At 35.5% G+C, this 5,469-nt stretch overlaps 1 pseudogene; it reads left to right on the forward strand.

The window, feature by feature from the left end:
- Window positions 1-213: 213 nt before the first annotated feature.
- On the forward strand, window positions 214-5,237 carry LOC107876604 (annotated as a pseudogene).
- Window positions 5,238-5,469: the final 232 nt, after the last annotated feature.

The following is a 5,469-nucleotide window of genomic DNA, read 5'->3' on the forward strand; positions in this document are numbered from 1 at the left end:
TAGGTATAAAATTATCCATTACGTTGTTGGGAAATAGGATTTTATATAATATATATGTATGTATGTATATAAATAGTCGTTTTACTGGCCAGCAATCTTTTCATTAGTAACACATGGACCTTTGTTTTTAATCCTATAGCCACCTGAAGGATTTGAGATGTATAATATTTGTTGAGAGAATTAGTACAACCATTGTACTTCGATCTCTGTTGAATGAGTTGCTTCTGGAACTCTGTGGTTGGAGAACTGAGTATATCGCAGGACATATTTCTGAGGTGCAGTCCCAGAGTAGGAAAATTCAAAGTAATATTATTGAAGAATTTCATAAGGGTCTGGTAAGTCAAATTTTTGATTTATTGCTTTCTAGATAGTTTCTTGGAAGATATGAAGTCTGATATCCATGTAAACACTACTAGTGAACATTACTGTAGCTACATCTATTCTTGAAGAAGGCTTGGATGCTCAAAATTACAACCTTGTAATTCAATTCAATCCCTCAGCTACTATTTGTAGCTATATACAATCTCGTGGGCGAGCTCGAATGTAGAACTCTGACTTTCTTCTGATGGTCAGAAGGTTTATTTTGTCATCTAATCTAATTAGTACTCTAGAATTTTCAGAATCTGTGATTATTGTTTTCGGCGTATTATTTATAGAAGCATTCTATTTTTGCTCTTTATCACTTTCTGTTGTATGTCTGTCATTAAAAGATTAAATGAATTATTTAAAAGAACTTAATAGACAAACAATTACATTAGCTCTTGGCTTTTGTGCAATTTTCAATGATAAAATTTGGAAGATTTGATTCTAACATTGGACTGATCATTCTCATTTTGACTCAAATCCTAGTGGGGATACTTCAACACTCATTCGCATGTAAAAGTTTAAGGCTAGTGGGGAGATAATGCAGAAAGAATCATTATGTCATGCTTCTATCTCATGTTTGCCTCTGGATGGTTAAATGTGTGATGAGCCTTGCTACAAATTTGAAAGCCCTAGATCAATTATAACCCTCAGTTCTAGCATCTCATTGTTACAATTCAATTGCTTAAGGCTACCATCAGATAGGTTTGTACTGCACATTTCTTGCTATATGTTAAGGATTGTGGTATCTTTTAGTATTTCATATGTTAAATATTGTGTTACTGGATGTCATGTTATTCAATTATAGGTACTTTAAACCCAATCCTAGGTTTGTGATTGATAAAGAAACAACAAGCTGCACCCTACAACTTCCCATAAGTTTACCCCTGCAGAGAAGTATTACCGTAAGGAGGAATAGTAAAACCAGCAAGTCAACTTAAATGCCTGGTAGCTTGTAATGAACTTCATCATGTGGGTGCCTTGACTAATATCTTCTTCTTGATATCATGGAAGAAGAAGCCTTGAACAAAGAATCGGGTAATTCTAACATCTTTATCTAATGTGGATTTTTCGGGATTGTAATGCTTAACTTTTCGAACCTATTAAATTGTGTAGAATGTCAAATGAATATGGTTGAAGAATCAAAATACTTTCCACCAGAGTTGGTTAGTCGTGACCGCAATGACTCAAAAGCAGCATACTATTGCTACCTGGTTTAGTTGCAACATGACTCTTACAATGACTTTCAGCTTCATGGGATTTTACTTGCTGTTAGGATAAAGCTCGAGTTTGATGATAAAGTATTATCTTTTGACTTGGTCATTGATAGGAGGGGATGCTTGGAAGTTTTAATAAATTAAAGTAAACTTGTTAAGCTTACTTCTGAGGAGGTAACTATTATTTTATGGATTTTATCATCTCTTTACTCACTCACTGTAAGAATGGTTGGTGATATTTTTTATATTTTTATATCTCTCCTCAGATTCAATGGTGTAAGAGATTTTAATCCAGTATCTTCAGAACTCTCTTTAACCGTGATTTGAGTAAATTGTAGGATGCTTTAGCTACAGTTCAAGCGCCTATTGGTTCTGCAGTTTCTAATTTTCTCTTGCTCCCATCTTTGGGTACATCCTTAGAAATAAATTAAAGATGCGTAAATTCTTTGCTCCTTCCTTCTCAAGATATTAGGAATAAGCATACAAAATTCTATTCAACACAATGTCGCAAACGCAGTGTGAACACAAAAATTTGGATTTTGTGCAGCTGCATGTTAGAGAATTCGTTGGCCTGGACACCTCATAATGGCCGTATGTATTGCATTACCGAGTTTTTGGATAATCTGGATTGAAACTCTCTGTTGGATTTAAGAGCTGGAGAATCCATCACGTACAAAGAATACTTCAAAAAGTAGTATGTACAATTAGTTACTGATTTCCCGGTGCACCTTTTTCATATATCATCTTTGCTTTCAAAATATTAAGTAAGGTGTAGTTTACAGAAGAACCACTTCTTAGGGGTAAGCATATTTGTAAGGTGCACAATTACCTCCGGGGTTGCAGGACTCAGAAAGCTAAAGGTTTGATCATATTATTTTCTTTTTGTTATAATGCTTATATAGTCACTATGCTTCATAGCATAATGAAAATGACCTATTCATTTTTGTTTGACCTCGTTGGGCTGCTCTGCAAATTCAACTAATTCATCTGCTGAGTTGCCTCCTGAACTTTGTTCTCTCTTCATGTCACCTATCTCTATTTCTACCCTTAATACCTATTCATATGTTCCTTCGATCATGCATCATATCGAGTCCTTGGTTATGGCCTCCAACTTGAAAAGAATGCTTTTGGATCACTGTTACTAAATATTTTTATCCCAACCGCTAAGGTATGTGCTGCTAAGATCTCATCTAAGATCTTTGATCTATTTATCACAAGCTTCATACATACTCTCATGCTCAAGTTTTCATAAGTGGGCTAATGTTCTCATAACTTTGTGTTTATTATTTTAGGTTTGGAAGCAATGAGAACAAAGAAATGCCTTGAGAAGTTTCATTTGGAATCACTTGAGAAACTTGGAGAATTTTTTCCCAAGTATGTTGTCAGTATACACTAGGTTTGTGTGCTGTACTATGTGTTTGTGTGATATCTCGTGACTTGAGCCGGGGGTCTTTCGGAAACAGCCTTTCTACTTCATCAGAGGTAGAGGTATGGACTGCGTACATCTTACCCCCCCAGACCCCACTAAGTGGGAATACACTGGGTTTGTTGTTGTTGTTGTATGTTGTCAGTATACAGGTCTTTAAGATTTATGAAAATCATCATGAGGGTCTTCTCACAGCCTTTAGAAAAATAAATTCATTTCCAATGCTGCACTGTGCAAGCTTGGATGTGCTCGTAAAATCCCCGTAGGTATTCCTTGGAGATACTTTTGTTGAGTTCATTTGGATTTCGGTAGCATCAACTCCATGTCTCTATAACTCTATTAATCATGGTTGACTTATTTTTTTCTAATGTTCCTCACTGAAGTTTAAGAACAAACAAGGGGTATTCGCATGTGCACTTGAATCAAAGATCTGATATTGACTATTAATCATGCTTCTACCAAAAAGTTGCCAACTCTCGCATATAAACAAGCTCTACTTCCCTTCCTTGGTGATAATATTTCTTAAAAATTGCTGTATATTCGTACTTCTAAAATATGCATACGTTTCTAATGCATCAATTGGATTACTTTTATTTTTGACATGTCAATTTTGAGTAACTGCTTTTGAATCCTTAAATAAGTAAATATCCCAGTGTATTCTTAAAGAGTTCCTAAAGTCTTATTTTTATTGTTTTAATTGCATATTGCTGGATGCAAATGCTATCAGTATTCTTTTTCCTTTTACTTCTCTTGGTTTACATTCAATATATACCTTCGATTACAGGGATTTATCTATAATGAACCGTTTGATCTTAAAGCATGGCTCATTCCTGGTGGTAAATCTCAAGTTCAAAGCTTTGATGAAGAGTACCTGATGCCTTCAGTAAAAATGTACTGTAGGGGGAAGCTGAAATTAAAAGTAAGAGAGTAGCTGATGTCCTTGAGGCACTAATAGGTGCCTACCTCAGCTCGGACGAGGAAGTAAAGACTTTATCATTTATGAAAAGGCTTGGTCTAGAAATTGATTTTGCTAATGCACCTATGCTAAGGCACTTTCCCATGAATGCTGAGAAGCTAGTCAATGTCAGATACTTGGAATCCCTGCTACATTACAAGTTCCACGATCCTTCTCTGCTTTTTGAAGAACTAACTCATGCATCATACATGCTACCATAAATTCCACGATGCTATCAGGTTATTCTTGTAAATAAATGTTATCTTGCTAAAATATATTATTTCCTAGATTGGGGAAGTTGTGAGCTTGAACATTTCATTAACCTAAGGCTGCACAATACTTGATGGTTCCTCATATAACTGCTAGTGACAAGAAAATAAAATTTGTCTTGATACATTCACATAGTGCCTATATTCATAGTTTGTTGTTCGGAAACTAGCATTTGTCCCTTTTTTGACTCTTTTCATTCAAATGCTAATTATCACCTTGGCTATGCAACATTTGGAATTTCTTGGAGATGCAATTCTAGATTATCTGTTACCACACATCTCTATTTCTATTATCAAGGATTGACTCCAGGACTTACTACTAATTTGAGGTCTGCCTCTGTGCTGCACTATATGTTTGTGTGGTATCTCGTGCCTTGAGCTGGGGGTCTATCGGAAACAGCCTTTCTACTTCATCAGAGGTAGAGGTATGGACTGCGTACATCTTACCCCCCCCCCCCTCCCAGACCCCATTAGGTGGGAATACACTGGGTTTGTTGTTGTTTCTATAAATAATGAATTCTATGATCAATCTACAGTTAAGGTTGTCATGCACAAGCACATTCTTCATGCCTCGCAAGAGTTGCAAAGGCAGATATATCGTATTGTTGAGGATTTTGGGGAATTGGATCTTGTGTCCACGTTTGGATGGGAGGCTGAAAGTACTTTCCCTAAGGTATTGCATACTTGCCTCAAAATGTAAATCTTACTCATTAAAAGAATTATATATGAATGCCAATTGATTTTGATTACAACTTTGAGTCATTTTCCTTTTTGGTTCTCTATAGGTGCTTGGAGATGTTATTGAGTCCCTTGCTGGTGCTATCTTTGTTGATTCTTGCTTCAACAAAAATGTTACATTTCAGAGAATCCGACCTCTTATGGAACTGTTGATTATACACCTCAAACAATAAAACTCCAACTATTGTTTGTTTCATTACTATAGTAACAAGATACTATAGCTATTGTTTGATACATTACATTACTATAGAACTCACTATTTTGTTTCATTGTTTGTTTTACTTTTTTGACAGTCTGAACTTCAGAATCATCAAAATTTTTGGGAAAACACCAGATGATGCATTCGCAACCGTGTTTAGAAAGAAGAAGCCTGGTCGACTTAAAAGGCTACGGTAGATTAGTAAATGCAAGTTCTTTGAATAAAATGAGGAAAAGCATGATAATGAAGTCACTAATGAACATGCTTAAACAAAAGCATGATAATGAAGTCACTTCTCTGTA

Source organism: Capsicum annuum, chromosome 1 (genome assembly GCF_002878395.1).
Source record: "Capsicum annuum cultivar UCD-10X-F1 chromosome 1, UCD10Xv1.1, whole genome shotgun sequence".
NCBI classification, from domain to species: domain Eukaryota; kingdom Viridiplantae; phylum Streptophyta; class Magnoliopsida; order Solanales; family Solanaceae; genus Capsicum; species Capsicum annuum.